The sequence below is a fragment of the Lontra canadensis genome, unplaced genomic scaffold (genome assembly GCF_010015895.1).
Source record: "Lontra canadensis isolate GAN:19392208 unplaced genomic scaffold, GSC_riverotter_1.0 scaffold23, whole genome shotgun sequence".
Lineage (NCBI taxonomy): Eukaryota > Metazoa > Chordata > Mammalia > Carnivora > Mustelidae > Lontra > Lontra canadensis.
Window position 1 is genome coordinate 11,378,909 of NW_022631017.1, and position 11,821 is coordinate 11,390,729.

Sequence of the window (11,821 nt, forward strand, 5' to 3'; positions counted from 1 at the left end):
CAGGAAGAGAGACCTCACTGGAAACAGAACACCGCGAGTGAACGTCAAGCCTCCAGATCGTGAGAAATAAATTCATGCTCTTTTTCAGCCTCTCAGGCTGTGGTATTTTGTTATGACAGCCTGAGCAGACTCATCCATCATCATTTTTCTTTTCCTTTTTTTTTTTTTTTTTAATTTGGAGCTATGGGCCCCTGGCTGATTCAGTCGGTGGAACGTGTGACTCTTGATCTCGGGGGTCGTGAGTTCGAGACCCATGTTGGGGGTAGAGATAACTTAATAAAAAAAAAATCAGGATTCAAATAAAGTCTAGACAAATAAAGTCTACAGTCAAATAAAGTCTACAATGTCCTACCTATGAACTCCCTTCCCACTCACAGTTTTACTTTATTCTTTTTGTTTTCCCACACAATACAGCTCAGAGGACACTGGGTTACTAGCCCTACAGGTCCCATGGCCAGGACTTTGCTGATTGTAGGGCAGACCCCTGGATTTCCTGTCCATGGTGGTTTAATCTAGGGGCTTTGCTCAGAACCATCTTTAACTGCCGCTTTTCCTGGACGTTTCCAGGTCTGGGGAGGACTCTCCTTGGTGCTCCTCTTCCCTAGACTGCAGGACCCAGTTGCTTCCTCGGCCTCCCACCGGACTGTACACGGGCTCCCTGTGGGCAGGGCAGGTCCTCAGGCCTGGATCCCCAGCCCAGCCCAGGCTCTGGAACATAGTAGGGCCTTAGGAGGCCTGTGGAATGGACAGATACAACACAATGCACACAGAGGCTTGTCTCAGCCCTCAGCTGCCAGTACCTTGGGCTTCTAGAGTGGAATCTAGGCTCAAACAGCATGACCTGCACCTCCCGTGGGGCGGGGAGAGGGCACAGGGACATCTGACAGCCCAACTCCGAACGTGACACTGGAGACGTCAGAGTTGCATCGGCCCAGGAAGGAGAGCCATGGTGCCCACACCCAGAACAATCCTCCAGGGCTCTGTGTCCCTGGTTCCCCCACTTCCTCAGCTCCTCGCTGTTCCTCCTCCCTGACTTGTTCCTCACCTGCCAGTACCTCCCGAGGCTCCGTGCAGGCCCTGTGGCCTCAGCGACACACAGCCCGCACTACCCATTCAGAACCTGCCCCTGGGCTCCACAGGCACGTCTTCCTGCCCTTCCCCCTCAGCCTCAGGATGCCCAGCACCTTCAGGACACCACCAGAGGCACGGCCCACCTTCACTGCCAACTCCAAGCCAGGAAAATTCCCAAATTCCTTGGTATGCCTTCCAGACCCTCCCAGTCTGGCTCTGATTAACCTTCCCGGCCATTTCATCCAGGTCTGGGATGGGACCTTGAGTGGTGGCTCTGTGCCATGTCACCCAAACTGAGCCAAACCACAGTTCTAGAATGCTGACCATGGATCCAGGAGGGGCTGCGGCCACTGTGCTCGCTCCCGAGGCCATGCCAGTGTAGCTCACACTTGTCGAAGGGGGTCTGGGTTCTCCACCCAGGTCCCTCAGCCTGTCCAGCTCCCGGGACAGCTGGCTGGTTAGCTCCAGGACCAATGGTGCTGGCTGCTCCTGCAGGTCACCTGGGTCGTCGAGGTTGGTGGCTTGGAGGTGGCAGCCTGCCCTTCCTGCAGATCCCCAGCGCTTTTTCACTGGTTCAGTTCATTATTGCTCCCCCCATTTCACACCCACCCCCCGCCCCCAGTGCCTGCCTGAGGAGCTTAGACTCACTCAGAGGCATGGATTCTTTAAGGAGCTGCCCTGGGGTGCCTGGGTGGCTCAGTTGGTTAAGTGTCCAACTCCTGATTTCGGCTCAGGTCCTGATCTCAGGGTCATGGGATCGAGCCCCAGGTTGGGCTCCCGCTGGGCATGGAGCCCACCTGGGATTTTCTTTCTCCCTCTGCCCTTCTCCCACTCCACCCTCTCTGTCAAAAAATAAAAAGAAAGGCTTAAAGAGCTTAAAAAGCTCTTTAAGTAGCTTCCCTGTCGTAGAAGGTCAAATCCCACACTCTCTATCACTCCTCGTTGCTCTGCTTCTTTTGTCATATCTGACCTATTTGCTTTGCAAAGGCCAGTAACTGAGCTCCACTTTTCCTCATGCGTGGAATGGAGATCATGACAGAGTCACCCTCCCATGGTGGGTGTGCACATTAAACGGGAGAGTAACGTGTAAGGGCTACAAACATTCTTGCTCTTTTTTTTTTTCTAACAGATTTTATTTATTTATTGGACAGGGAGAGATACAGCGAGAAAGGAAACACAAGCAGGGGGGTTGGTGAGGGAGAGGCAGGCTTCCTGCTGAGCAGGGAGCCCAATACAGGGCTCGATCCCAGGACCGTGGGATCATGAACTGAGCCAAAGGCAGCTGCTTGATGACTGAGCCACCCAGGTGCCCCAACATTCTTGCTCTTGACCGAAGACCTTTGCTATGGTTACTTGCTGCCTTGACCAATCAGTTCCTTTTCCCTGGAAACAGCCTGTTCACTTCATCCAGGAAGCCTTCCTTGCTACCTACCATTCGCATTCCTTTTCCTCCTGAGAGACCTGGTATGCCTCTCTGTTTACTTTGATGTCTTCTTCCCCACGTCATTAAGGCACCCACGCAGTTACCAGGTATTTCTTGAGCACCTATTGTGTGTCAGCATTAGGCTTGAAGTTATAGATGAAACTCAGTCCCTTGCCCCTTAGCTCATAGTTTAATTAGGAAGATGGGCCTGTTAACCACTAAAATATGATGTGGGAAATGCTCTGAACGAGGGTCCCAAAGAAGGGGCATCAAAGTCTGTAGAGAATAGTGGGTACTATGAAGGAAGTCTTCCTGGCAGAGGCAAACTGAAGGGTGAAGGATGAATTAATTCTCCAGGTGGACAAGGTAGGAAAAGGCATTCAAAACAAAGAATAGAAGCACCCGGGGGCTCAGTGGGTTAAGCCTCTGCCTTCGGCTCAGGTCATGATCTCAGGGTCCTGGGATGGAGCCCCTGTCAGGCTCTCCATTCAGTGGGGAGTCTGCTTGTCCCTCTCCCTCTTCCCCTCCCCGCTGCTCATGCTCTCTCTCTCTCTTTCTCTCTCTCTCAAATAAATAAATAAAATATTAAAAAGAAACAGAAGGCACAGCATGTGCAAAGGAAAGGGGTGCGGACTTGAGAGACCAAGGCTAGACAGGGAAGAAGAGCAAACAGTCCAGCACATCTGAGAGTCCAGGAGCCGGGGAATGGAGGGACACAGGCTGAGGCGAGCCTGGGGGTCTGGCCCTGGCAGGCTTTTTCTGCTGAGCTGAGATGCTTGTGAACCAAGGAGAGTGGGTACAGAGTTTTAAGCAGGGGAGTCCCTGAGCCTCTGGGCATGAACATGTCTCCCTCTGAGTGGGGCGACCTCTCCGCTTCGGGGCTCTTGTGGTCCTTGGCATGAGTAAGTCTCATGCTTTCTCTCCTCTGCTTTCAAGCCCTAAGGAGGCTGGATGAGCTCATTCCCCTGCAGCCCAAATAGGGGGAAAGTTGGAGGGACACAGGCAGGGAGGGATACCCAAGCGGGAACTGCTGGGCTGGGCAGTCACGTGGCTGACTGTCTCAACAGCTCTGCCCCGGGCTGCAAAAAGGGTTTTGTGTGCAGTCTGGAGGCATCCAAGGGGGCTCTCACTAGCAGCCCTGGAGCAGCAGGGGGCATTCAGGGAGTGGGGGCTGCTGGGACAGAAGTGTCAGAATTTAGGACCTGGATGCTATGTGTGCGTGTGTGTGCACACAGCCCCGCATGTATGTGGCATGTGTGTGATGTGTGTGTGTGTGCATGATATGTTTGTGCATGTGGTGTGTGGTGTGGGGGGGGTATGTATGTATGTATGTATGCGGTATTTGTGTATATGTATGTACATACACAGGAAATCTCCAGGGGTGCATGAGGGCATAGCTTTTTCAACGGGGAAATGAAGATGCCAGGGGGAAGCATTTATCTTTAGCAAGCCAAGGCCCAGGAGGGGACAGAGCAGTGTGTTCCCAAGCCTCCCCCTTGCCCCCACCCCTGCCTGCACCCAGCCTCAGTCAAGCACAGCACCTACCGAGAGCTTAATGGCCTGTGACAGGCTGTGGGGATGACAGGGCTCCAGGGAAGACGCAGGCAGCCAGCTGAAACCCGTTCCTGAGGCTGGTGCGGCCTTGCCACCCCAACCCGTGCACGCTACCTCCCAGCCCCCTTTCCCCCCACCGATTTGTCTTCTACCACACTACTGGTCTTTGGGAGGTCCTGTGCAGGGTGGGGGGGCTGTCCAAGTCGGGGGCATGGAAGGGCAGAGGCCACACCAGCTGTGTCAGTGCCCTTCGTTGCCAGTCCTTGATTTAGGGGGAGAAAGCTGCAAAAGTCCCTCGTAGGAAGACTCGGCTCCCCTGTCCTCTCCCAAACAGCCAGAATTTTCCCACTTGTCCCTCAGCTGGAAATCCCACAAAAGCCCTCTTGTAGGAGGACTCGGTGCTGCCGCCTGCCCCCTTCAGCGGTTGTGGGGGCCAGCCCTCAGGTGGCTGTCTGCCTTCCTGCCCGTCACCTTTCCCAGAAAGCCTCCCCTATTTGCCTGCTGTATACCCCTGTCCCCTACAGTCTGGTCCGGGAGTCCTGCATCTTTTCGGGCCTCACAGTGTCATTACGCAGAGGTAGATCACTCCGAGGGGAACACAGGGAGACCAAAGCAAACACGTCCATCAGTGTGTGCTAAGCAGAGCGGCTGCCCTAGGGCCGCCAAGGCGGCTGGAGGACAAGACAGCAAATTTGTGTCAGCCTTGTCGTGGGTGGCCGGCGAGGACGTCAGCATACAGCATAAACAACTCTTTCTTCTTCAGCATGCGAACGATCAGGTTTCAAAGTTGGCATTCTCAGGGATTGGGCAACGTTTGTGCCAGGCACTGGCACGCACCCCACTATTCAGGAAGGACTCAAGGTCACCAGAGGCAGGCATCAGGTGGGGCGGGGAGGGAAGCAGCCTGGTAAACTGGGAACGAAGAGGGAGAGGTGGGGCTGGGCTAACCCGATGGTACAGGAGGCAGGAGGGAGGCCCCTGGGAGGCTGGGAGGGAGCAGAGGGAGGGATTATGTTTCTGGGGGAGGAGGGGGTCCCCTCCACAGAGCCAAGGCCCAGGTCTGGTCAGGAGGCACTAGAAGGGAGCCAGCCGGGCACAGCCAGAGCCCAGGAACCGTGCCAGGCCGCGCCTGAGGACACGCCCAGAGTGTGAGCACACGGCCAGCATGTGGGGCCTCACAGCTCAGATCACTCCTTTCATCTCCACACAGCTGTGGGCCTTTCTTGAGGACCACTGGGGACTCTGCCGCAGCGCCCAGAGAAACTCAAACAGTCTGGAGAGGACTGACAGGTTTCTGGGTGGGAATAAAGAGAACAAATTGTTCCTGCATAGCTAGCGGCCCTGCCCACGGCGATGTTTCTTCCGCAACCTGCTTCCGGACGTGAGCTACCTCTTCGGGTCTTCCCACACAACAGCGGGACTTCTTCTCTGCCTGTGAGAGCCCCCCACTACTGCATTTGCTCTGTTACTAAGCTCCCTTTTTCACATTACCGGGAGTATTTCGTAACCCACCACGCAGGAGCCCACTCCGATCCAGTTCTCCCATCAAATGGCAGCACAATCCCCTCCTTTCTTCCCACCAGCTTTCTCCCTTCCTCCTTTCAGCGGAGAGCCCCCATCCTAGGAACCTGGGAAAAGAAGACAAAGGATAGGCCCAAAGCTTGCCTGAGGCCTTAGTCCTTACAAAAGCCTGAGAGGGAAGGACATTGGCTTGTTTGTCTCTGTGCCCCAGAAATGAGCACGGGGCCTGCTGCATGGTCAGCCCTCCCCAGATCTCTCCTGGGTTGGCCACAGAACACTCTGAGGATGTGGGAAGGGGTCGTGTGAGAGTACAGGGTTCTCTTTCCTCACTCTTCTGCCTTCTCTGGGTTTGGCTTTCTGTCTCCTCACCCTGTGCTCTTCTGAGTGCTCCAACAGGAGTGAACCACCACCGTCCCCAGGCCCTCACAGGGCAAATCTGAAAGAGAGCTGGCTGAACGTCCACTACTCTCGTCTTAGTTTCCCCACTATCTTCGAAGGCTCCCTTCCACAGGTCTACATTAGTGATATATTTAGTTTATGTCTCACTGGGAGTCATAGCCAAGTCCACAGCCAACGATCTATAAGGCCCAACTCCCTGACTTCATTTCCACCACTCTTAGCTTTCTTACTCTGCTTAAGCACTTGGCCTCCTCTCTGCCTTTCAAATTGCCAAATGCTCACCTCAGGGCCTTTGCACTTGTCATTCTTCCTTCCTAGACCTCTCTTCTGCCAAATAGATACCTGCATGGCTCACCCTCTCACCTCCTTCAACTCTCAGCTTTAACGTCACCTTCTCACCAAGGCCTTTCCTCTTTCCCACACCCTCCCCAAATTGCAACCCCATCACACATTCCCAGTCCCCCTTCCCTGCTTTATTTTCCTCACTTCTCACTTTCTCATATACTGATTTTTTGGTTATGTGTAGTTTCTGTCTCCCTCAGTAGAATGTCAGGGTAGAAAGGCAGGCATTTCTGTCTCTTTTGCTTACTGCTATATCCCCAGCATCTACAACAATGCCTAGCCACATAGTATGTGCTCAATAAATATTGGTTGAAAGAATCAAGGGGAATTTTTACTTTCTGTCCCTCTTGATTTCTCATAGGGCAGAAGCTCTAGGGTGCTCAGCTGCCTGCACTGTGAACCAAAGCTCATTCTGCCTCTGGCCTCTGCTGGAACCCCAACCCCAGTCTTCTGGACCAGATACATCTTCCCCTCCATCCAGCAGGAGGCGTGGGGTTAGCCACGCCTCCTTTGCTGTCCCACCCCTTTACTGCAGGCAGGTATGGGAGTTACAACTGGAGGAGGGAACGCTGGTCACTGCACATGACTTTTCCTTTAGTCCAAGAAAAAGTCACCCTAAATAGTGCTTCTTGAAGAAAAGAAAAGGTGCACACTGGAATCACCAGTACGGCTTTCTCAAAGCATTTTATTTTATTTTTTATTTATTTGTTATTTTAAGAGAGTGCACGCACATGCCAGTGAACACGGGAGGGGCAGGGGCCGAGGGAAAGGAAGAGCATTTCAAGCAGGCTGCATGCTTATAGCACAGGGCCCCTCGCTTGATCCCACGCTCCCGAGATCATGACCTGAGTTGAAATCAAGAGTCAGATGCTTAACTGACTGAACTACCCAGGCACCCCAAAACATTTTAATTTCCAGACTGCATCCCCAGAGATTCTTAGTCAACTGTCTGGGCTGAGGACTATGTACCTTTTTTTTTTTTTTTGGTGAAACTCCTTTAGTTATTCTAATGTTCAACCAGGCATTAATTACCAGGGGTCCAGGTAATGCCCTGCCTGTGTTCTGGTATCCCTTAGAGGTGCCAAGTCTTGCTGAGCACCCAGAGGGAGCACAGGTACTCCAAGATGCCAAATGGCATCTGCTTCCTCCAACTGGGGCAACCGTGATCATGCATGGATATCCGTCAGCCCCACGCACACAGACACACACACACTGTGCTACCAAAGAGCAAACCAGAGGACGCATGGTCTCAACTCGGATTTACAAACTCAAGTAACCTTGGGCTTGTCCTGAGGACAGCTTTTCCTCTGTTACAAGAGGCACTCTCGTCTCTCGTCAGGATAGAATGCAGGCCTCCTGGTGCCCCATTTTGTTCAGGTTCTTCCCCTAAGAGAATTTAAATTTGGGAAATGTATTCATTTATTTTATTTTTTTCTTTTTTAACGATTTTATTTATTTATTTGACAGAGAGAGACACAGCGAGAGAAGGAACACAAGCAGTGGGTTAGAGAGGGAGAAGCAGGCTTCCGGCGGAGCAGGGAGCCTGATGCGGGGCTCCATCCCAGGACCCTGGGATCATGACCGGAGCCGAAGGCAGAGGCTTCACAACTGAACCACCAGGCGCCCCAAATTCGGGAATTTTAAATGAAATAACCCATCTTTTCACTTAGAAAAAAATCCTGATGCTGCCAACACGTTGCTAACCCCGGTGATAAAGTCGTTGACCTGCCAAATCTTCCAAAACTGACCCCCGTTACAGTGGGCTCAGGATTTCACATGATCGCTTTGGGGCAGAGTCTATCATCCTTCACATTCAGGGTAGGAGGAAATTGCTGGTTCCCGAACCACACAGTGCTGAACAGCTGCTCGCTCAGGTCTGTTGGGGCTCCCCAGAAGCTTCATGAGAGAGGCTTGTTGCTGCCCTGTGCTGAAGTCCTTTCCCGCTGGCTTGCACCAGTCAATCGTACCTATCTCTTCCCAACTCCACGCCCAGCGACATGTCACATTAACAGCCTGAAATCAGTCACAGTGAGAGTATTTCCACCTCATGAATTGGCAGGTGCTATAACTTGGAATTTTTTTTTTCTTCCTAGAGGACCAGTTCTCGAACTGACCAGCACGCTACTACATATAAGAATTTAGACTCTGCCAGGGGCTGGTAGGGAAGCAGTAGAGAAGGGAGTCAGTCGTGTTGTCTTTCTAGTTACACAAGGATTCACACGAATGTCTGCAGTTGACATTCAGACAGTGTCGTCCCCAAGATACCTACTAAGAGGAAACTAGAATCTTAGTCCTGAAATAGCTTTTCCTCAATTAAGGAATAATGGTCATACAATAAAATGCCCAAGTTTTAAGAGTACAGCCTGGTGAGATTTTCCAAGTGCACCCATGTGTGTAATCACCACCCCAACGGACACGAATGTGTTTCTACCCCCCAGAAAGTTCCTCATGCCTCTTTACAGCCATTCCTTCCCCATAGGTAACCACTGTTCTGATTTTTATCGCCGCAGATTAATTTTGCCTGGTTAAGAATGTTACGTAAATGGAACCACACAGCAGGCGCTCTTTCATTTCTGGATTATTTCACTCAGATTAATGTTTTTGAGGCTCATCTGTGCCTTTGCCCGGTATCAACAGCTCTTTCCTTGGCAGGCCTGGATAGTCTCCCATTGAATGATATCACCTCTCTCTCTCTGTGTCTTTTTTAAAGATTTTATTTATTTGAGAGAGACAGAGCATGAGCAGGAGGAGGGACAGAGGGAAAGGGACAAGCAGACTCCCTGCTAAGCAGGGAGCCAACAGGACCTGGGGCTCGATCCTAGGATCCTGGGATCATGACCTGAGCTGAAGGCAGCCACTTAACTGACTGAGCCACCCAGGCGCCCCTGGATGATATCATCTTAATCCCCAGATTCACCCAAAACTCTGGACAAGGGTCTAATCATGTTTGATTTTTATGGACTACAGCAGAAGAAACCTCTCCCCACCTCTTAGGATTAAATAGACGTTTTTACGTTGGCTGTGAGATTCAGATAGATGCACCTTTCTCCCCTAGGCAGAGCACAAAGGGCAGAGCACAAAGCAAGAAGGCATTTGATCCTCTGACAACAGTGTGAGCACGAGTTCAATGAGATGCTCTATCTCCCCACAGTGCAGAGGCCCTAATTCCCCTCTTTGCTCTTGCGCATTTCATCCCAAGGCCTTGGGACCTGTTAGTCCCAAAGTTGTCTCCCCCGTTTCCTTCAGAAGGCTTGTGATTCCTCACGCCCATACATTCCTGGTGACCTGCACAATATGCTGGAACTCCTGAGACGGTCAGTTATAATGGAACTTCTTTTGGCATACTTAGAATAAGAGGTGTTTCCTGAATTGGGTGGCTCTCTCTTAGCATGCTTCTCTGCTCCCCTAATTCAGAGAGTCCTCTTTGACAGGAACTGCTGGGCGGTTACTAGCTAATTAGAAGCCCCTAACTCCTTGGGTGGAAGCAGCCCTACACCAACAAGGTAACCAACCTGCTTTGCACAGAACCCCAGGGCTCCATGACAGAGGGAAGGCCCGTGCTCCCCACCCATCCACACCCAGAGTGAACAGAGACAGCAGCCAGAATGTTCTCACCCAGAACTAGTAAACAGGGAGCCTACATCTAGAACAACCCCATTTTCTTTAAAGCAGGGTAAATTCTCCAGTATCCGGTGTCCCTTGCCCGTCGCCAGGTGAGGCCTGACCTTAGCATCATGTCAAATTCACTCCTAACCAGGTTAGCGTGATGTCAACCTAGCTGCAATAATGGGTACTTAGTATTTCGTATTCTCTTTTCATTGTAACAATAGTTCCCCACAGGACTCCAGGGATTGGTGGTTTATATACTTGGCAATTCTCAAGGTCTACAGCAGATTTATTTCTTGTTAATTTTCTGCTGTTTGATCCTACTTTGGGGCATATGGGTCTTCCTAAAATTTTCATTCTGTAAGTGGTGCTACCATAATAACTTTGTACAATTATTTATTTATTTACCTTAAAGTATTTATTTATTTATTTATTTGACAGAGAGAGACAGCGAGAGAGGGAACATAAGCAGGGGGAGTGGGAGAGGGAAAGGCAGGATTCCACTCCCCCCCCCCCCCCCCCCCCCGCCCCAGCAGGGGCTCCATCCCAGGACCCTGGGGTCATGACCCGAGCCAAAGGCAGACGCTTAACAACTGAGCCACCCAGATGCCCCTGTACAATTTTTTAAAGTATTTTTGCTTATTGATTCATTTTCTAGAAAACATTTGATAGGTTTCTACCATATGCTGGGATCTGTGCCAGCATGAATAGGCCAGTCCTGCTCTCAAGGAATTTACAGTCTAACAAGGGAGACAGACAGGAAAGCAGGCAGCCACAATGCTGCCTGGTAAGTAATTGCAGATGGTCACGGGACCGGTCACGGGACCACAGGGGGCCACTAATCCACCCAGAGCTCACTGCTTTATAGTTCTAAGTACTATTAAATATAAGTACTTAAGTATAGCTCTAAGTAAGAGTTCTAGGTTGCTTAGTAGAGGGAACCCTGAGCAAGATTTTCTTTCAATCATTTCAATAAGTATACTTCTCATTTCTAAATCATCTGTTTGATTTCTTTTCAAATATCCCTGTTCTTTTTTCACAGTCCTTTCCCCCAGTACTTCTAGTCTTTATTTTTGCCTTCATTTGAAAATACATCCACCCCCCCATAGTCTCTTCCAGATTGCCTTATTATGTCTAGTTCCTGGGAGTACTAATCCTCCTTTTGCCCATTCACTTTCATTATGGAATGTGTTTTGGAATGGTTTGTAATTTTTTTTTTTTTTTTTTTTTTTTACTGTGAGGACTTTTTTTTTTCCTTCCTCTTGGTGTCCCTGTGAGCCCTGGGTTGTAGAAACAGAGTTGTGGCGCAGTTTGCATTTGCTTCTGCTCAGATCCCTAGAGATATAATTGCTTTGGCTGATCTATTTTTTAATGTCTTTGCTTAAGGAAATTGTTCAAACACTTAAAACCAACTTACTGAACATTTACTGTATGTATGTCCCCATATTCCCGTATTTGGTGGGGAGGAAGATATAAAACAATGCAAGGCAGCTACATTGTAGACAATGCAACACAATATAGCTGCCTTTTACCCAGGCACAGACTCTAAGGACCAAATACACACAGAAAGTTGGGTGACCATGTAAGTGAGACAGAGTAAAAGGCCTAGCAGTGAACACCAGTCAAGTTCAGAAGGAAAAACAGGTGGAGAAAGATGGTGAGGAAAAGCCCAGAAAAGGAGGTTTGTGACAGAGTTTCAGAAGTAAGGTGAGAGGAGATCCCCTCCCCGCCCCTCCCCCACTTCTTCCCATCCAGAGCCTGACTTCCAGGTGGAGAGTTAGTGTGCCACTGTGATGTTACCGGAAGCTGTGAATGAACCTGATTTTAAGGTTTCTGTTAAGAAAGTGAAATTCGAATCCAGGCAAAGGGAAGTCATTTAGAGTGCTCCTGAGAGCTAAAGGTAGG